General features: G+C 37.4%; 1 protein-coding gene across 4 annotated transcripts in view; it reads left to right on the forward strand.

The window, feature by feature from the left end:
• The window catches only part of LOC141388877 (endoplasmic reticulum aminopeptidase 2), a 237,939-nt gene that overhangs the window by 13,091 nt on the left and 202,546 nt on the right, over positions 1-22,302 (forward strand). For 2 of the 4 annotated variants that reach the window (XM_073959430.1, XM_073959434.1), the window contains exon 2: positions 882-1,465. The exons of 1 other annotated variant lie outside the window; for it this stretch is intronic. The gene's annotated coding sequence lies outside the window, so the exon portion shown is untranslated. The remainder of the gene's footprint in view (positions 1-881; positions 1,466-22,302) is intronic. One more of the 4 variants, XM_073959431.1, reaches the window with a different exon arrangement.

A 22,302-nucleotide genomic window follows, 5' to 3' on the forward strand; every position in this document is an offset into this window, starting at 1 on the left:
TAGAAGACCTCCGTAGGAGGTTTCTATAGAATAGAAGACCTCCGTAGGAGGTTTCTATAGAATAGAAGACCTCCGTAGGAGGTTTCTATAGAATAGAAGAAATCCGTAGGAGGTTTCTATAGAATAGAAGACCTCCGTAGGAGGTTTCTATAGAATAGAAGACCTCCGTAGGAGGTTTCTATAGAATAGAAGACCTCCGTAGGAGGTTTCTATAGAATAGAAGACCTTCGTAGGAGGTTTCTATAGAATAGAAGACATCCGTAGGATGTTTCCATAGAATAAAGACATCCGTAGGAGGTTTCCATAGAATAGAAGACCTCCGTAGGAGGTTTCCATAGAATAGAAGACCCCCGTAGGAGGTTTCCATAGAATAGAAGACTTCCGTAGTAGGTTTCCATAGAATAGAAGACCTCCGTAGGAGGTTTCTATAGAATAGAAGACCTCCGTAGGAGGTTTCCATAGAATAGAAGACCTCCGTAGGAGGTTTCTATAGAATAGAAGACCTCCGTAGGAGGTATAGAGAATAGAAGGCCTCGGTAGGAAGTTTCTATAGAATAGAACACCTCCGTAGGAGGTTTCTATGGAGTAGAAGAACTCCGTAGGTGGTTTCTATGGAAGAGAAGACCTTCGTTGGACGTTTCTATGACATAGAAGACCTTCGTTGTAGTCGTTTGTGGAACAGAAGCCTTCTACGGAGGCATAGGTCCGTAGAAAACTTCTTTAGAATAAAAAACCTCTGTTGGACAAAAAATTTTGTATATTTGCGGTAAACTGTTTCGCCTTGAAAGTGTCGGCCATAAACCAATATGAACAACTTAATACATAAAAAATATTTATATAAATGAATTATTAATTATAATTTCTAATCTATATGATTTTAGTATAACTTTGAAATATATTATCTCAACACAACATAGAAAATAAATAGAGACCATAAAAATAAAAAACCCAAAAGAACCCACCAAAGAAATCAAAAGCCTTCGATAACCATTTGGACTACACACAATACGAAGTTGTTTAAAAAAAACTACATCAACGCTATTGTCATCATTTTTAGAGCTATTGCTAACAGCGCCATCAGCAAAAACATCATCACCTTAGCTATCACCTTCGTCCTCAACTTTACGCCATCATCACGACATCATATCCCCATGTTCCGTTCATCATTCCCCCCGTAGTAAATGGTGTTAGTTTCAAGGATTTCGTATCAATGAATTATTATATACTTTATACACACTCAATATAAAAGTCTTCGCACAAAAATAAAACAAGACAACAGCAGCTTGGTGTTACCGCCAAACAAATTAACATTTCAACAGATAACATATCAACTTTACAAAGGATCACAGGGCTGGATACTAGAGTCAACAGTGCGTGAAGGAATTTGTTTCGTTCTCTTCTATTTTCCCTATCATCATCAACATCATCATCTATAAAACAAGCAACAAACCAACAAATACATAATGTAAGTATATAAATTATTTTTTCTATATACCTAAAATGTTTATCTTTGTATATACACGTGTTCAAATGCCCAAACACATATTCTCCCAGACTAATACAGTGAAAGAACATTTATTTATAGAAATTCTCCATTAAACGTTTTCAAAGCAAATTTCTTATGCCGTTAAGTTCTTTGTAAACAGAAAAAACAACATTTAATAATTTATTCGGAATTTTCCGGGCAATTACATAAAACATATCTTCTTGATGCTTAACATGAAAGCCGTGGGAGGTTAATAGATTCCAATAAATGAAGACGAAATTTCTTAACAATAAATTGTTTCTTAAAGGAAAGGAAGATGTTTTCTTATTGATTTGGTCAACTCTCATTTAGCATTTAATGGGGCAAGGTTTTACTAATTTATGTGAACTGAAGATTATCAGAGCCCACGTTTGCAACGTCATTCTATAGAAACCTCCTACGGAGGTCTTCCATTTATAGAAACCTCCTACGGAGGTCTTCCATTTATAGAAACCTCACACGGAGGTCTTCTATTCTATAGTAACCTCCAACGGAGGTCTTCCATTGTATAGACACCTCACAGATCGACCATTCGCATTTTATGTGGTAAAAAAGGTTTCTTTATCTGCACCCCAAGTTCTGCCGGCCAGGGACATAAGAGCCTAAAGCCTCAAGGGTCTTTGCTACACTCGGTGTGCCTTAACTAATTTTAAACGAAAGGTGCTTACACCTAGGAAGTTTTTGCGGATTCTTAAACTACAATGTTCATAGATGAAAAAAATAAAAAAACGAAAAAAATCACCGGAGGGATTTGCAAATAAATCGCGGTCAAAGTTCAAATTTTAAGGGCTTTATTATGTTTTCACGATTTTGCTCGGAAACCGCAAGCCCTATCGAAATGGGATTACAGCAAATCTTATAGCAGTGAAAATTCTCTACAACATTGGCCATAATATTATTTTCGTAGGTTTTACCATTTTTGAGATATAGAAGTTCAAATTGGGACAACGCACTCAATGTTCATAGATAAGAAAAATCCAAAAACAAGAAAAAATCGCTGGAGGGGTTTTGTAATAAATCGCGGTCAAAGTTCACAACCTCCTACGGAGGTCTTCTATTCTATAGAAACCTTCTATGGAGGTCTTCTATACTATAGAAACCTAATATAGAAAGTTTTTCTGTTCAATAGAAGCCTCCTAGATAGGTTTTCTATTTAATAGAAGCCTCCTTACTTACATATTTGTTCCATAGACCGAACTAAGAAAAGATCTCCAATTCTCTCTGTTTAGTGCTTCGCTTTCTGGAATACCGCGTCTTGTCATCTCTTCATCCACTTGTTTGCGCCATCTATTCTTTGACCTGCCAATTCTGCGTGCACCGCCATGCGGCACGAATTTATACGCCTTTTTAGCGGGTTCATCATCGTACATTCTTATTATATGGCCTAGCCAATGCAATCGCTGCATCTCGATACGTTTAACTATATTGATGTCGTTGTGTAGCATATACAGCTCGTGGTTCATAAGACGTCGATATTCACCGTCAACGCAGATTGGTCCGTAGATTTTTCGAAGAATTTTTCTCTCAAACACGCCCACCACTGCCTTATCTGCTTGCGCAGGTACCCAGGCTTCGGAACCATACATCAACACGGGTAGTATCAGTGTTTTGTAAAGCGTTATTTTTTGTTTGACGAGTTGTGGCTTTGTTTTTGAAGTGCTTACTTAAGCCAAAGTAGCATCTGTTGGCCAATATAATTCTTCTTTGTATTTCACCACTGATGTCGTTTGTTGTGTTTACGGCGGTGCCGAGGTATACGAAGTCTTTTACTACCTCAAAATTATAGGAACCAACTTCAACAGTTGGTCCGATCTCAAAGGGCGCATTACGCCCACTTGGTCTTCTCGCCGTTTAGCGCCAGACCTACTTTAGCAGATTCTTCTTCGACCTTCATAAAGGTATCGGTTACTTCTTTTACTGATCATCCCATGATGTCTATATCATCAGCATAAGCAAGTAACATGTGGCTATTGGTGTAGATTGTGCCACTTCTTTTGACGTTTGCCTCTCGTATAACCTTTTCTTGAAGGATATTGAAAAGATCACACGAAAGGCTGTCTCCTTGCCTGAAATCTCTTTTGACACAAAACTCTTCGAAGAGGTTCTTTCCTATTTTAACTGAATATCTTGTGTCAGTTAGAGTCATTTTGCAAAGCCGAATGAGCTTTGCGAGGATACCAAATTCAGACATGGCGTGGGATACCTTTGAACGTAGCGGGCTGCCGAAGGCTGCTTTATAATCGACAAAAACTGGTAGGTGTCGGTCTGCATCTCTTGGGTCCTCTCCAGGATTTGCCGCAGGTTAAATATCTTGTCAATGGTTGATTTGCCTGGTCTAAAACCGCATTGGAGCATAAAGTCTTATCTCCTTTCTTATGGACGGGACACAGGATGCTCAGGTTGCAATCGTCGGGTACGCGTTCTTCCTGCCAGATGGAGCTAACTAGCTGATGAATATACCTTATCAACGTGTCACCTCTGGTTTTAAACAGCTCGGCTGGCCATCAGCTCCTGCTGCCTTATTATTCTTCAGCCGGTTTATTGCTGTCTTTACCTCATCTTGGATTGGATCTGTGGTATCTTCGTCGACTTCGCTACTATTGAATACCAACAGTTTGGAAAAATGCTCTTTCCATATCCTTAGCACACTATCTGTATCAGTCACCAGATTACCTTGCTGGTCTCTACAGGAGCATGTGCCAGTACCAAAGCCATCAGTTTGATGTTTCACTCTTTGAAAGAATTTTCGGACTTCATTCTGTCTCCTGTACATCTCGATTTGTTCACACTCCCGCTTTTCCATCTCTCTCTTTTTCCTGCGGAAAAGACGCTTCTCCTCTCTCCTTTTCTCCCGATACGATGATGTTTTAACCTCCGACCAACTAAAAATCCGCAACCAAACTCATGCTTTGTGTCATGGCAGCTATAATACAGTGCGTCACCTTTAGGTGTTGTTGTGTCGCATTTCTCAATCCATCGTATATCCTGTATGGCAGTAATGTCGGCCTTGTACTTTTCAAGTACATCTGCCAATGCACCTTCTCTATAAAGAGTGCGAACATTCCAGGTGCAGATTCGCAGATCATGGTCCTTAAAACGTTTGCGGGGTTCGTCAACTTTAGAGGGTTTTTTTTCCTTTCTTTCGTTTTTCATAGTAGGCTGTTTTTTCTAGGGGAGGGTTACTAACCCGACGCCCAAACACAAGTTTTTGACGTTCTTATGGGTGAACGCGGGCTTTGCCATGTTAAAGCCGGTCAAGACCGATCCTGGTATCTTCCATCCCCTACGTCAACCACAGAAGCCTCCTGCAAAGTTCTCCTATTGTATAGAAGCCTCCTAAGTAGGTCTTTTATTGTATAGAAGCCACCTACGCAGGTCTTTTGTTCTATAGAAGTCTCCTACGGAGGTCGTCTATTCTATAGAAGCCTCCTACTTAGGTCTATAGAAGCCTCCTACGGAGGTCTTCTATCCAATAAAAGCTTCCTACGGAGGTCTTCTATACTATAGAAACCGCCTACGGATGTCTTCTATATTATAGAAACCTCTTACGGAGGTCTTCTATACTACTGAAACCTTTTACGGAGGTCCTCTATACTATAAAAACCTCCTATGGAGGTCTTCTTTACTATAGAACCTCCGACGGAGGTCTTCTATACTACAGAAACCTCCTACGGAAGTCTTCTATACCATAGAAACTACGGTTAAGTCACTCTCGAACCCGGTAAAGATGGGAGATAGGACTTCTCAGTAACTCTGATTAATCTGAAGAGATGCGCAAGTTATTTTTATCGACAGTTTGTCAAGCATCCCGGTAGTGAAAAAGCGAATAGAAGGGTACTCATTCTCAGGGCGGCATTCTAACAGGTTTGAGTATTTTTCTATCGCGTTGCACTTATGTTCGCTGACCACACTGGCGCCGCATTGCTTAGCACAGGCCGATCTATCGCATTATATGTGGTAAACAATCTTTCTTTATCTACACCAAAAGTGCTGTCGGCTAGGGACTTGAGAATCTTGTTCTTATTTTTGATCTTGTAGCAAATAGCTGTGATTTGCGCGGACGACTTAAACATGATTTCCTAATGTTGCACCCAATATCTTGGGGTAGGTAGTGTTCGGAATCAGGTCAGTATCGATCAATATGTTAAGGGGAAGCCTTGTTTCAGCCGTCCAGGGGGTGAATAGTGTGACAGTGGATTTAGCGGCGGACATTTTCATATTCTTCAGATGGAAGATCTGTGTATATGGCGTGTAATACTATTGTGGTGCTGTGCATTTTCCAGAATCCAAGCTGATGTAGGGGACCTGGAAGTAGGTGTAGTGTGTTTAGAATCTTCGCTGCTGGCGTCGAGAGGGTAATTGGCCTTTACGATTCGCCTCTGCTAGCATCCTTGCCCGGCTTCAGTAACGGGACCACGCTGTCAACTTTCCAGGCTTCTGGTACAATGTGGGTGGCTAACGATAGATATGGTTCATCCTGTTCCTTAAGCTTTACCATTTAGATTCCATGCGGACCCGACACTTTGGATGATTTCGCATTTTGGACGACATCTGTAATATTGCCCATCGTAAATTGTAATGGTACCTCCTCGACTGGAAGGGCTTTTTTATACGGGGTAGCATAGTTCTCTTCGCTCTAAACCTGCCGGTAACAATAGCACGTGCACCTCTTGGGGTCAGTTACTTTTACGCCGTTAAAAGTAACAGCCAGTCCATCATAGGGATAGGTAAGTCGACTTCCGATTAATCGACTTTTTGCGGTCAAAAGTCTACAAATCGTAGTCGACTTTTGTCTGGAGAGAAAATCGCACAATCGATTATCTTGTGATTGATTTTCGAGTTTGCCCATAGATTGCTGACTTGGCAGATTTACCGTTTCAAAAGAAAAAAATCGAAAATCGACGAATAGTCGATTATAATCGATTTTCTGCGATTATGAAAACGTCGAAAGTCGAGTTTTAAGACAACTGAAATAATCGCCAGACCGAAAAATCGCATTTTTAGTTTTCGACCAGAATTGAAAAATCGATTATTGCTTTCCATTACCTATCCCCATTCTATCATCGTTGCCCACAATATACTTAAGCCTTACCAATGTTGCATTCCTTCAGGTGGTCTATTCACGTTTCGCTTCAAGACTTCAAGAGCAAGTTCACTAACTCTTGGCTTTTCAGGGTTCGTACATCGAAGCTCGTCATGCTCATTTGCTAGTCCCCTCTGCTGGGAAATTTAGTCGGATTTCGGGCATTTGGCCAGTAGGTAGGTGCTGCAGAAGTGATGATGTTACCCCAGGATTAGAAGGAATGGGCAACTCTCTGAAGCGGTGATTGGTAAATTCTCTGAACCCTTCCTTGCCAATATCGGCGCACAGTGGTTCAGAAATCGATTTTCCTGGCCAAAACCCCCATTTTTGGTGGTAACCGATTGTCAATTTCTATATGGGATTCGATAGTAAACATATTGAAACTAATGAAAGCAACAAATTAGATCAAAATATTGTGAAGTTGTGGGCGTGGCGTGGCGGAGAAAGACACAGCTATTTCTCAGAAACTATAACAGATATTGTGTTCATTGTTATACCCTACACCACTGTGTGGGGAGGGTATTATAAGTTTGTTTTGGCCAAAAAGTTTGTAACGCATCGAAATAATGGTCGTAGACCCATACTTATATATATCAAAATGAATGTCTCGACGAGCTGAGTCGATCTGGCTATGTGTGTCCGTCCGTCAGTCCGTCTGTCCATCTAAACCTTGTAATCACCTTGTCGCAATTTTAATCGGATCGGATTTTGGATGTTGATGGGGGTCTCGGAGGGGAAGAAGTCTATTGATTTTGGTGATGGTCGGATAATATTTAGGGGTCGGAATGGGCAAAAAACTTATGTGGATAAAAAGACAACGTTTTTTTCCAAAGCGAATATCTCAGCTTCTATATGGGGTATACCAAAAGCAAAACCTGAACCTGATCGGATCGTCACGAAATTTTGGATGTTGATGGGGGTCCCGGAGGGGAAGAAGCCTATTAATTTTGGAGATGGTCGGATAATATTTAGGGGTCGGAATGGGCAAAAAACTTATGTGGATAAAAAGACAACGTTTTTTTCCAAAGCGAATATCTCAGCTTCTATATGGGGTATACCAAAAGCAAAACCTGACAATGAAAGTATAAAATATCACCTTTCTAACAATGTAAAGTAGGTTCTCGTGGGTGATCAAACAACGAAGATATCACAATAGTCGCAAATAAAACCCAAATTTTCATGTTTGCGATTTTAGTTATAATGACGAATATCACAGCTTTGGCTGGTGACTTTCCAAAAGCAAAGCCTTACTATGAAAGTAGAAGATCCTATCTTTACAATGATGCAAACTAGGTCGGCGTAGGTAACCAAATAGCGGAGATATCGAAATATTCGATAATACATCCCATTTTTCCATTTTTTTTTTTGGAAATCACGCTACTGGGCGCAATTTTGATCGGATCGTCTCGAAATTTCGAGGGTTAATGTGGGTCTCACAGAGGAAGAAGCCTATTGATTTTGATGATGGTCGGATAATATTTTGGGGTCGGAATGAGCAAAAACTTATTTGGAGAAAAAGTCAACATTTTATTCCAAAGCAAATATCTCAGCGTCTATAAGGGGTCTACAAAAAGCAAAACCTGGCAATGAAAGTATTAAATATCACCTTTACAACAATGTAACGTAGGTTGTCTAACAACGAAGATATCGCAATAGTCGCTAATAAAACTCAACTTCTCATTTTTGCGATTTTAATAATAATGACGGATATCACACCTTTGGTTGGGGACCTTCTAAAAGCAAAGCCTGAAAGTAGAAAATCCCATCTTTGAAATTATGCAAAGTAGGTTGGCGTAGGTAGTCAAATAATAGAGATATCGCAATAGTCGTTAATGCATCCCTTTTTTCCACTTTTTCTGCAATCACACTACAGGTCGGAATTTTGATCGGATCATCACGAAATTTTCTCACAGAGATAGAAGCCTATTGATGTTGGTGATGTCGACAGTAGTCAAATATAAAATTAAATATTAATTATTTTGGTTCAGTTCGCCTTAAGTCATTTGGTATAAAAGCCAGATAGGTGAAAACTTTCATATCTCCATAAAATAAATGTTTTCGAGTGAAAAGATTATTCACAGAGGTAGTGGTGTAGGGTATCACATAGTCGGCCCCGTACCGACTATAGCCTTTTCTCACTTGTTTTTTGTTAGGTAGGTAGGACTGTTGCCTTAAAGAATCGTTTTAATAAATTACCGTAGCGTTTACACGAAGTGAGCTATTTTATTTTTCTTCAGGTACTAAAATTTTAGTGAAATTCCAAGTTTAGTGGACTAGAACTTTTAGGGAACAGCTTGGAACAAAGTTCCGTTTTCACATAATGATGCCTGAAAGTGGCCTTTTTCAGCCCATATATATTTTTGTACACGTCCCGTTCCGTCCTTTTAACACTTTTTTAAATTTTTTGAAATTACATGGGTAAAAATGTGCGTTTTTCCCATACCATTTCCCATATGAGTTTTATGAAAACCCAAGGAGTATTTTTTCAATTATGGAAAAAAATAATTTTTTCAATTATGGAAAAAAATAATTTTTTTGAAAAAAAATTTTAAAAAAATTTTACCATTTTTTTTAATTTTTTTGTATTTTTATGGTTTGTTTATTGGGGTTTTCCAAAAATGTTTTTTTTTGTATTTTTATGGTTTGTTTATTGGGGTTTGACCTTTTTAAATAGGTATGAAATATGAAAACTCAAAAACACTTATATTTTGATGCAAAATATTAAAAAAACTTAATTTTGTTTAGTTTTGACCTTGAATTCCTCCGCAACCGCTAGACAGAATTTGGTGGCTTTTTATATGTCGGAAAGCTGAAAGTGTTATCAGTCGAGCAAAAAAAGAAAAATGTCTCTATCCGTTCAAAAGTTACAGAGTTTTGACCAGGAAAAACGATTCTGAAGCACTGTGCGGCGGTATGTAGACATTCAGCAACTTTACCTCGGCAGTTTGACACTTTACTGCTACCCCATATATTCCGTGTACTCGAATCGTGTTAGTGAAACTTAAGCATGACATTCTTGTTTAAGTAAATTCAGATAAATAAATAAAGAACTATCAATCCAAATCTGAACTAGGTTGCCCTTTTCCCTGTAGTCTTATACCAAAAATAACATAATGAAGAAAGCCAGCCGCTTTTGTAATTAGGCCTTAACAAATTCGTTTGGATTTTATTTAGAACGAATATGTTTCTGAGCCTTAAATTCGAATCTTTTCATGATAATAATTTTTTTTAACAATACAAAGAAACTTTACTGGACATTTTCCAATCTACATTTATGACCCAAATACTCTGAGGAGACACTAAAGATATTCATAACAATAAGCTAATAGATTGTTTAGTAGCCTCTTGTTGAAAGCACCTTTACAGTTAAAAGAGTTCAAGTACCTCAACATTCACACGTACTTACATATTCCAACAATGCGAACCTACTTTTTCTCCGTTACAATTACCGTAGATTTGGCATCCTGAAAAAAGAAAAAAAAAAATACAATACAACAATGAAATATGTAGGATCCATTATGAAAATAAATTTTCCATAATCTGCAAGGGATTTGCAAAACATTTATGAACACATTTGATAATCAAATCGTATACGAGGGCGGTTCGGAAACTTCTTAGCCTATCAATGAAGTTTTTCAAAAATATTTTTATTTTTCAATATAATCTCCTGAAACTTCAATACACTTAGTCCAACGCTTTTCTAGCAATTCTATCCCTTGATTAAAATAGTTTTCCTCAAGGTCTTCAAAATAGTGGTTTACAACTGTAGTTGCATCTTCATTTGAGGTAAAACGTAAAACAAGTAAAAGTCACTGGGAGCTAAATCAGGAGAATAAGGTGGGTGGTCAAGCAACTCGTACTTTAATTCGTTGATTTTAGCCATTGTTAAGTCCCAAAAAACCGTTGCCATAACATTACCAGCCGATTGAATTGTTTTTGCCTTCTTTGGGGCACTTCCTCCAGCTTAAGTCCATTGTATGGATTGTTCTTTTGTCTCTGGAGTATAGTGGTGGATCCATGTCTCATCAACAGTTATGAAACGACGCTTAAAATCCATTTTATTTTGCTTAAAACGATCCAAACAAGCTTGAGAAATTTTCATTCCCATGCGTTTTTGATCGACTGTTAACAAATGCGGCACCCATCTTACAGAAAGCTTTTTCATCTGTAGTTCTTCATGCAAAATTAAATGGACTCGATCATTTGAGATGCCCATGATATTAGCAATTTCACGCACTTTTATTCGTCGATCATTTAATACCATATCATGCACTTTGGCTACAATTTCTGTACGACCACGTTTAAATTCAGCAAACCAATTTTTTACTGTTGCATATGAAGGAGCACTTTCACCTAACACATTCACCATATCATTATGAATTTCTTGTCCCGATAAACCTTTTTTATGTAAATATTTAATGACAGCACGCATTTCTAATTTTTCCATTGTAAAAAAATTGCGGATGCGTCTTTTTTGAACACCTGTTTCTATATGAAGGAATTGCCAGATCGAAACAAAATTTAACATGTGTTCATAACAAAGATGGAAGTTTCCAAAACACTTAACTTTTTCTGTTTATACCGCGCTTTTTGTGCTAGGCTAAGGAGTTTCCGAACTGCCCTCGTACATCTGAATTTGTGTTCATCTCTTCGTAAGAATTTGTCGTAGTTGTGTAGCAGCTATAGTTTGCCTTTGTATTAGGGAGCATGACTTGCAAATGTTTACTTACTTGTTTTATTCTTGGAATATGTAGAAATTCATTTTTGAAAGTTTGCTGGTTAGTTGCTTGGAGGGCGGGATGAAGTCATGAGTCGTCATGTTCATACCTCATGACTTCACTGTTCACGACCAGTAGTACCTCAAGTAGTTTCTAAAGTTAACTTCAACTTCATCTAATTACACTTTGTGTCAAAAGAAATGGAGTTTTCTATCTTTCGTGCACATCTTTAATGACACGATGTCAAAGGATGTTCTTTTTTACTACATACATATTTACTTTTGAAATTTAAGTAGCTACAAATTGCGAGAAGGTGTGATAAGTTGAATTGATAATTTTATAATGTTAGATGGTAGTATTAGACTATAAACTATGTAGTTTTTAAAGAATACTATTTAGGGACGTATAAACTTACTTGAATACTATTGGACGTATAAACTTGCCGACAAAAATATATATTTGGATGAAAGCTTTAAAGTGTTGACCAGGAGGTACCTGAAGGAATTGACCAACATATTTCATTTTGGAAGTGGATCTTATTTTGGGAGTCATTCTTTTCGATAGATATCGCGCCCACCAGTCGTTTCAGTTGGCCACCGCACAGTGGTTCAGCAATTGGTTTTCCTGTCCAAACCGCCCATTTCTTGTGGTGTCCGATTGTTAATTTCTATTTGGGATTCGATAGTAAACCTACTGAAACTAAGGAAAGCAAAAAATTCAAAATATTGGAAGACGAATAATGTTTCCCAATCTTGAAAAGTACTTAATTTTTGCAAATTTCTGGAGAAAGAAGCAGCTATTTCTCAGAAACTATAACAGGTATTGGGTTCATTGTTATACCCTACACCACTATGTGGGGAGGGTATTATAAGTTGGTTTTGGCCAAAAAGTTTGTAACGCATCGAAATAATGGTCGCAGACCCATACTTATATATACCAAAATGAATGTCTCGACGAGCTGAGTCGATCTGGCTATGTGTGTCCGTCCGTCAGTCCGTCCGTCCGTCTGTCCGTCTGTCCATCTAAACCTTGTAATCACGCTACAGGTCGCAATTTTGATCGGATCGTCACGAAATTTTGCATGTTGATAGGGGTCCCGGAGGGGAAGAAGCCTATTGATTTTGGTGATGGTCGGATAATATTTAGGGGTCGGAAAGGGCAAAAAACGTAGGTGGATAAAATGACAACGTTTTTTTCCAAAGTGAATATCTCAGCTTCTATATGGGGTATACCAAAAGCAAAACCTGACAATGAAAGTGGAAAATATCACCTTTCTAATGATGTAAAGCAGGTGCTCGTAGGTGATCAAACAACGAAGATATCACAATAGAAGCAACCAAAACCCCAATTTTCATTTTTGCGATTTTAATTATATTGACGAATATCACAGCTTTGGTTGAAAACTTTCCAAAAGCAACGTCTGACTCTGAAAGTAGAAGATCCCCTCTTTACAATGCTGCAAACTAGGTCGGCGTTGGTAACCAAATAACGGAGATATCGCAATAGTCGGTAATACATCCCATTTTTCTATTTTTTTGGAAATCACGCTACAGGTCGGAATTTTGATTGGATCGTCACGAATTTTTTGGGAGTTGATGCGGGTCCCACAGAGGAAGAAGCCTATTTAGTTTGGTCATGGTCGGATAATATTCAGGAATCGGAATAAGCGAAAAGCTTATGTGGAGGAAAGTCAACGTTTTTTATGCGAATATCTCCGCTTCTGGTTGGAGTATTCCAAAAGGAATACCCGTCAATGGAAGAAGAAAAGATCTCGTTTATATTGATGCAAAGTATGTTGGTGTAAGTGAGCAAACCGAGATATTGCAAAATTCAGTAATATACCCAATATTTCCATTTTTGTAATCACGCTACAAGTTGGAATTTTGATCGGTTAGTGACGAACATTTTGGGGGTAGATGGGGGCCCCACAGAGGAAGAAGTCTATTGATTTTGGTGATAGTCGGATAATATTTAGGGGTCGGAATGGGGAAAAACTCATTTGGAGACAAATTCAAAGTTTTATTCTTTGTGAATATATCGGCTTCTAGTAGGGGTATTCCAACGGCAAAGCCTGTCAATGGAAGAATAAAATATTACCTTTACATTGGTGTAAAGCAGGTTGGCGAAGGTGGTCAAACAAGGGAGATACCACAATAGTCGGTAATGCATCCAATTCTTCCATTTTTTGCAATCAAGCTACAGGTCGTAGTTTTGATCGGATGGTCACGAAATTTTGGTTGCTTATGGGGGCCCCAGAGAGAAAGAGGCATATTATTTTTTGTGATAGTCGGATTATATTCCCTAAAAGAAATGTTTACCAGTGAAAAGTTTATGCACAGGGGTAGTGGTGTAGGGTATCACATGGTCGGCCCCGTCCCGACTATAGCCTTTGCTCACTTGTTTTTTGTTAAGTAGGTAAGATTGTTACCTTTAGGAGTAGTTTTAAAAAATTACACGAATCGACCTATTTAATTTTACCTCAGGTACTAAATTTTAGTGAAATTCCAAGTTTAGTGGACTAGAACTTTTAGGGAACAGCTTGGAACAAAGTCTCGTTTCCTCAGAATGATGCCCGAGAGTGTCCTCATTCAGCTTATATATACTTTTGTACCGGTACGTTCCGTCGGTTTAATACTTTTTTAAATTTTTTGAAATTACATGGGTAAAAATGCGTGTGTTTTCCCGTACCGTTTTTTTTTCACAAAAATTGACATTATTTAACATATAAGTTTGTATAAGAGTTATAAGATTTTTTGAAAACCCAAGGAGTATTTTTTTCAATTTTAGAAAAAAAAAATTAAATTTAAACAATAAGCCAAGGCTATAGTCGAACGGGGCCGACCATGCAATACCCTGCACCTTTACCCTTGGGAATTAGCTTTCCACATATCAACATTTCTACCAAAATAATTGTTTCGCTTTATTGCAATTTTCATCAGTGGGAAGATCAGTAGTTCTATTTTCATATGTAGTATACTTTGCCGGTATATGCCCTCCAGGAAAAATATAGACCAAAAATATTTTTTTTTTGTATTTTTCATACAAAAGTAATGGTCCATTTCACCCGCTAAATAATATAAGATCATCATCCAAAATTGTAGGCATCCAACCTCGTGCAAAATTTCGTGATTATTGGGCTATAATTGCGACCTCTAGTGTGTTTATCATTACACTACAAACAAATAACAGGGTATATTAGGCTGTAACTCTGTTATCTTATCATGTACACCAACACAATTGACATCAATAGAAAGGTCAAGCGTTCCTCTTCCAAGTATAGCTTACTTGTCCGGAATGTCTCTTCCAAGAATAAAGATTTAAGCTGTATACTAAAATTTTTCACAATTTTCACACAAAAGTTATGGTCCATTTAACCCTCTAAATATTATCTGATCGCCATCTCCAATTGCAAGCTACTTCTTCGTCATATAATCTTACCTTACTTAAAATTTCGAGGCGATCTGACTATTATTGCGACCTATAGAGCATCTACAAAATCGGATAAAAATTAAGTTTTTGGTCCATTTCGCCCGCTAAATATTTCACGATCATCACCAATTAAAATAGCGATCTATTCTGATGTGAAACCGACCTCCATACCAAATTTCGTGACGATCGGTCCGTAATTGCGGCCTGGAGTTTGATTACAATTTATAATGGACAGACGGACACACGGACGGACGGCCGGAAACACATCTCAAAATCGCTTTATCTCCCCCCCACATTGGGGGTCTCCGACGAATATTTCGCGGTGTTACATGAATTTTTACCAAAACAAACTTATAATACCCTTTCCACATTGTGGTGTAGGGTATAAAAAGTATTTTAAAATATTTAAAAAAATCCAAAAAAATTGTTTTTGTATTTTTATGGTTTGTTTATTGGTGTTTGACCTTTTTTAAATAGTTACCCAGCAAAATAAATTGGAAGTAGTGCAATGTAGACTAGTTCTTTCACGGCATGTTTTTATGCAGTTCAAACGGAGTCGTGAAAAAGGCACTCCATTCCTCACATTTTAACCGCATTTGGATGCAATCCAAAGAATCACATTTTAACAACATCCGGAGGCAGTTCAACGGAGTCGTTAAAAAGGCACTCCAATTCCTCACAATTTAACAGCATGCGGATGCAGTGCAAACGGAGTCGTGAAAAAGGCACTCCGTTCACTACATTTTATTAGCAGTTGTTAGAGATCCCTACATGTACATAAATCAGTTTGTACATCTCTACAGGCAGCGGAATACATTTCCAAAAAGAGATAATCACGTTAACATTTCCAAACATTTGTTAATACAAACTAAATAATATTTAATTTGTGAACATTTTTCCGGTAACTCACGAGAAGAAAATTTCCCAATGGGGTGCTGTTGGAGTACATGTCGAAATCTTAACTGGTGATGGGAAGACAATATCAAAGCAAAAGCACTTAAGCTTGGATTAAATGAAGAGCGGAGGAAACACACATGTTTGCGATTGAATTCATAAGAGAATTTTCATAATTTGTGTTAATTTAATAAAGTTATTAATATTTTTGTTTTACACAAATAATAAATGCATTTTATTTTGTTATTCAAAACACGTGCTCTGGACTGCCTCCTATTCTACCCCAAAGGGTCAGTTAAAATGCAATGCCAAAGGGTCAGTTAAAATGCAGTGCCAAAGGTTCAGTTAAAATGCAATGCCAAAGGGTCAGTTAAAATGCGGTGCAATGGAGTGCCTCTTTCCGGGGTCACTCCCTTGTAAAAATCATGAGTGAAAATGCATAATTTGATGCACTTCCAAATCACTTGTACATATCATTTAACTGCCTCTTTGCAGGCAAACTTTTCGCTGGGTAGAACATATGAAAAACTCAAAAACACGCATATTTTGATGCAAAATATGAAAAAAAAACTCAACTTTTTAACTTTGATCTTGAATTATTAAAATATCTCTATCCGTTCAAAAGTTACAGAGTTTTGACCAGGAAAAAACGATTCTGAACCACTGTACAACGTATAATTTAGAGCTTTTGTACAATTATGTTGGAAAACATGGACTTGCTCACGAATAACATAATATCGCTCCAAACAGGAACAGAAAGGGTAACATCGGTATAAATATCCAAAGGATCTTCGATAAGACCATAAACTGCATTTGTACAAAATTGTTGAACTTTTGTGGGAGAGGTACTCGAAGAAGTCGACCGATATGGCCCATCTTCGAACTTAAGCTAAGTTTGGACAAAATATTACGAAGACCAAATTTTGGACCGAAGCGGCTGATCCGTTCTAGAGTTATTGTGTGCTCCAGTCACAACAGTGCCATAGGGATTTTTACAGCTTTGCGCTATTTTCACAGGAAGTATGGAGTTATCCCTAAAAATACTTGCACCATCGCACTGTCGGTAATTTGGACTGTTTTTGAAGTAAAAATTAATATCGGTTGTCTTATGGACTTTTTAAACATTCGGTTATAAGAAACTTCGGTCAAATTAGAAAACTCGCGTTATTAAAAGTACAAGAATCTTTTTGCCTCAAAACCAGTCTAAATTACCTATCATAATGGATTGCGAATACAAGTTGTTACAAGAAAAATCAAACGGATACGAGAGCAGCTCTTAAACTGCTGCTTTTTCGAAAGTTTGTGTGGGAAGTGCCCGAAGAAGTGGAATCTCATCTATATCTAGTAGAAATTTTACGATGTGCAAAGTATGGATCAACTCGGTTACTGCCTTCGGGACTTATCGTGCGCACAATTTTAGTGAACAGTTGTGAGCATTCTTCTATAAGAAGATCATTGATTTTCTTTGGAAAGAACTATCGATCTTTTATGAGAACACATATCGGTCTTCTATTTGTCTTCTACGAGAAGACCTTTTGTCTTCTACAAGAAGACCTTTTGTCTTCTATGAGAAGATTTAGTGGTCTTATCAAAAAAGTCCTATTGGTCGTGTGCGAGGAAAACTATTCGTCCTCTATGAGAAGACCTATAGGTCTTCTATGAGAAGATCTTCCCAAAAAAGAACAATAGATCTTCTGAAAGAAGACCAAATGGTCATCTCATAGATGGCCAAAGGGTCTTCTTATAAAATACATATAGGTCTTCTCATGGAAAATCTATAGTTCTTCTCAAAGATAATACAAACAATACGTTTTCTCATAGAAGGCCAACAGGTCTTCTCGTGGAAGACTTAAAGGACTTTTCATAGAAGACAGGACAGGTATTTTTATGGAAGACAATAAAGATGCCTGATTGAAGACTAATAGGTTTTCTAATAGAAGACCAGTAGAATTCGTCAAATAAGATCATAAGGTCTTCTCAAAGAAGACCAACATATCTTCTCATAGGAGACCGATAGGTCTTTTTTGAGAAGTCCACTAGATCTTCTCATAGAAGATCAGTAGGACCTATATCAGAAGTAGATCTTCTCATAGAATATCTGTAGGACCTATATCAGAAGTAGATCTTCTCATAGAATATCTGTAGGAATTTTAATATAAGATCATTAGGTCTTCTCAAAAAAGATTAGCAAGTCTCCTCAGAAAAAAAGCAATAGTAGAGTAGTAGATCTTCTCGCACACGGAGCCTCCTGTTGGTCTTCTCTTAGAAGACTGGTAGACCTATTGATGTTTTGTGAGAAGACCTATCGGTTTGCTATGTGAAGATCTATTTGTCTTCTATGAGAAGATCCATTGGTCTTCTGTGAGAAGATCCATTGGTCTTCTGTGAGAAGAGCCATCGGTCTTATCGGTCTTCTATGAGAAGACTTAATTGTCTTCCATGAGATGACATGTTGGTCTTTTATGAGAAGGAATATTGGTCTTCAATGAGAAGACCTTTTAGTCGTTTTGAGAAGATTTATTGGTCTTCCATGAGAAGGCCTTTTGGTCTTCTATGAGAAAATTGGTCGAATCATCGATTCTCTTTAAGACGACCTACTGGTCCTCTATGAGAAGGCCAATTTGTCTTCTATGAGAAGATCTAAAGGTCTTTTTAAAGTTGATCTCCAGACCTACGATGTTCAGATATTTAAAGCTGGTGGTACTAAAGCCATGAGTTTTGTCCGAAGAAAGTCTTTCTTCTGAGTGTTATAATTTCTGTCTGTTTGGGAAAAATATGCGTAGGCCGAGTACTTCTTGTAGCAACACGTGACTATTTCCAGTTTTTAGTTGTTGTTGTAACACCATATTGCATATTTTTTGTTGGTTTTCTGCTTCTTGTCCTGGAGATAAAACCACAAACAGGTTTGTATGTTATTCAACAAGTTTTCTTTATCAGCACCCCAATTGCTGCCGCCTATTGATTCTAGAACCTTTTTCGCTTCGTTCGACTCGACCATAAAAAATAGGTCTAATATCATGGGGCTAGTGTGACGGTTGCATTCATTGATATGTGATTCCTAAAATATTTGGCTAGTTAGAGATCATCCGCATACGTAGCGATCTCAATACCGTCTGGTGAAGTAGATTGCAGGAAAGGTTGAGGTGAAACCGTTCTGGATATATCATTCCCCTCCGCAGTCCATGTGATAATCAGAGCGGCCGTATATTTCCTGGCACAATCCTCGGACCGAAAGAGGTTGGCGATTGGTTAAATAGTAGTTCAGATTTTCATAAATGTCATTAGAGAAGGTTCCCGACGCCATGATCGTGTACAGTCATCCGCATACGTAGCGATTTCAAAGCCATCTGTAGGGGTGGAATGCAGGAAAGGATGAGGTTAAACCGTTTCAAACTTGACCAGAGGGTAGTCTGCCCAATGTCTTCAAACAGTGTGGAGTACTTGAGAGTATCAAAGGCTTCTGATAAGTCGAGCACCATCAACAGTGTCCCATTGCACAGCTTCTTCTGGTTATGTCCTCTACTAAAATGTCTGAAGATACTGCCCTGCGTTGTTGTAGTGGGCTGCTTACGCAACCCTTACTTTACAAATATAAAATTGGTTCGCAGAATTCACATTTGCTGGAATCCTTCCTGACCCAATTTACAGACTTCGGCCACGACATACGTGGATAGCAACAGTTTAAGAACTTTGTTTAGACACTCAACTCCCTGCTCATCCAGCTGTTTCAACGTTACCATAGAGATTCCGTCAGGGCTTAACATTTTGTAAATTGTGTCTGTTTCTTCTTAGCAGTAAAATATTTTTAATCCGGCGTAGTGCTCTTCTCTTCGACCAAATTCGAAGATTTTTTGGAGGTCCGAAAACGTGGATTTTTTTAAAGGTTTATTCGAGCTTTCAAAACGTGGATTTTGTAAAGACCCCAAAACGTGGATTTTTAAAGGTTTTTGGAGGCCCAAAACGTAGATTTTTTAAAGACTTTTGGAGGTTCCAAAGCCTGGATTTTTTCAAAACGTGGATTATTTCAAAGACTTTTGAAGGCCCCAAAGCGTAGATTTTATAAAGATTTTTAGAGGCCCCAATACATGAATTTTTAAAGACTTTTGGAGGCCCCAAAAACGTGGATTTTTTTAAAGACTTTTTGAGTCCCCATAACGTGATTTTTTAAAGACATTTTTGGAGGTCCCATAATGTGGATTTTTTAACGATTTTTTTGAGGTCCCATAATGTGTATTTTTTAAAGATTTTTTGATTTTTTTTGAGACCCCAATGTGGATTTATAATGATATTTTTGAGACCCCAAAATGTGGATTTTTAATGATATTTTTGAGGTCCCAAAATATGGAATTTTTTTTGAGACCCCAATGTGGATTTTTAATGATATTTTTGAGGTCCCAAAATATGGATTTTTTAAAGATTTTTTTGAGGCCCCAAAATGTGGATTTTTGAAGGTCCCAAAATGTGGATTTCTTGAAGACTTCTTGAGGTCCCAAAATGTGAATTTTTTAAAGATTTTTTGAGGTCCCAAAATATGGATTTCTTAAATATTTTTTGTGGTCCCAAAATGTGGATTTCTTAAAGATTTTTGAGGTCCCAAAATGTGGAGTTTTTAAAGAGTTTTTGAGGTCCCAATATGTGGATTTTAAAGATATTTTTGGAGGGCCCAAAATGTACATTTTTACATATTTTTTGAGGTCCCAATTTCTTAAAGATTTTTTTTGAGTTTCCAAAATGTGGATTTTTTTACAGATTTTTTGAGTTTCCAAAATGTGGATTTTTACAGATTTTTTGAAGTCCCAAAATGTGGTTTTTTTTACAGATTTTTTGAGGTCCCAAAATTTGAATTTTTACAGATTTTTTGAGTTTCGAAAATGTGGATTTTTACAGATTTTTTTGAAGTCCCTAAATGTGGATTTTTTAAAGATTTTTTGAGGTCCCAAAATTTGGATTTTTTAACGATTTTTTAGTTCCAAAAATGTGGATTTTTTAAACATATTTTTGAGGTCCCAAAATGTGGATATTTAAAGAATTTTTGAGTTCCCAAAAAGGGGATTTTTTAAAGATTTTTTTGAGGTCCCAAAATGTGGATTTTAAATTAAACATATTTTTATGGATTATCAAAGCTAACATGTTTTTGTTTTGAGAACTGTTAAATGCTTTCCTACGGCTAATGGATTTCCCCGAGATTTCCATTAGATTTACAGAATTGTTTCAAGAGAAGCGAATCCCATTACAAAATTTGGATGAACAACAAACACTTTCATTTTACAATTTTTATTCACTAATGTTTCTTATCGAAAGTGGTTCCAGAAAAAAAGTAGTGTCCTAAAAAATCTAAAATTTCCATAACATCAAATAGAAATTCATTTTGTTTTGTTTTTGTACAAACACACAATAGAAATCCATTTACGCAGCATTAATAAAAGGGTGCTCTAATTTCGACAAAGTCCCTTCATTTTCATGAGGAATACATTATCCGAAAAAAGTCGCATGCGACTAAACTCTAAAAGCATTTTCTTTCCATAAAAAGCCAGGCACCATTAACAACAATAACAAAAAACAAGTCAAGAAGTATCCATGCTGGAAACACCTGATGTCACACAATGACACCGGCACAAACACACACACAAACAACAACGACATCATAATACTTAGGCAGCAATCTCAGCAGTCTCGGCTTTTCTCCTAACAATAACAATTTAAAAAAATTTGCATATGAACAGCATTTAGCGTTAAGAGGAACAGTGCAAAACCGGCAACTAACCAAACGAGCAACAAATCCTACATCCAGCATCATCAGCATTATTTGTCATCTTTGTTATTGTATTTTTTTCTGCTGTTGCTCCTACTTTTGAGCGACTAGAACGAGAAAAAAAAAAACGACGAGAGTGTCACAACTTTGCTGCTGCTGTTGTTGCTGCAAAACAGAAGTGAGCAACATGTAGAGCGGCCATTGAACCGAATTCACTTGTATTTGTGGTTCCTGTTGCTGATGCTTTTGTTGTTGTTGCTTTGGTGATGTCGTGGTTTTGTGTGATGTAATATAAGGATTCCATGGTATTTAATGTTTCCTCTCCCACTGCCTACCACAATTATTTATCCAGTATTTTGCTTTATGTGGCATGTTCGGTTAGCTTTGAATGTTTGTTTGATAATATTTGTTGGCATGTGTAGTAGGTCGAAAAGGGGGAATATCGATATATTATCACCGGCAATGGGTTTATACAGAATGTAGTAGTCAGGACGACAATAAACGTGGATATTTTGAGGACTTTTGGAGGTCCCAATAAGTGGTTTTTTTAAAGAGTTTTTGGAAGTCCCAAAGACCACGAAAAACGTGAATTTTTTAAAGATTTTTCGGAGCTCCCAAAGGCGGCAATAAACGTGGATTTTTTTAAAGATTTTTAGGAGCTCCCAAAGATAACAATAAACGAGGATTTTTTTAAGAGTTTTTTAGGAGATTCCTTGGACGACAACAAACATGGATTTTTTAAATATGTTTAGGAGATCCCTAAGACGACAACAAAGGTGGATTTTTTTAAAAACATTTAGGAGATTCCTAAGACGAAAACAAACGTGGATTTTTTTAAAGATTTGTAGAAGATCCCTTAGTCGACAACAAACGTGAATTTTTAAAGATTTTTAGGAGAGCC

This window comes from Musca autumnalis, unplaced genomic scaffold, assembly GCF_047663935.1.
Source record: "Musca autumnalis isolate F117 unplaced genomic scaffold, ASM4766393v1 scaffold_1, whole genome shotgun sequence".
NCBI classification, from domain to species: domain Eukaryota; kingdom Metazoa; phylum Arthropoda; class Insecta; order Diptera; family Muscidae; genus Musca; species Musca autumnalis.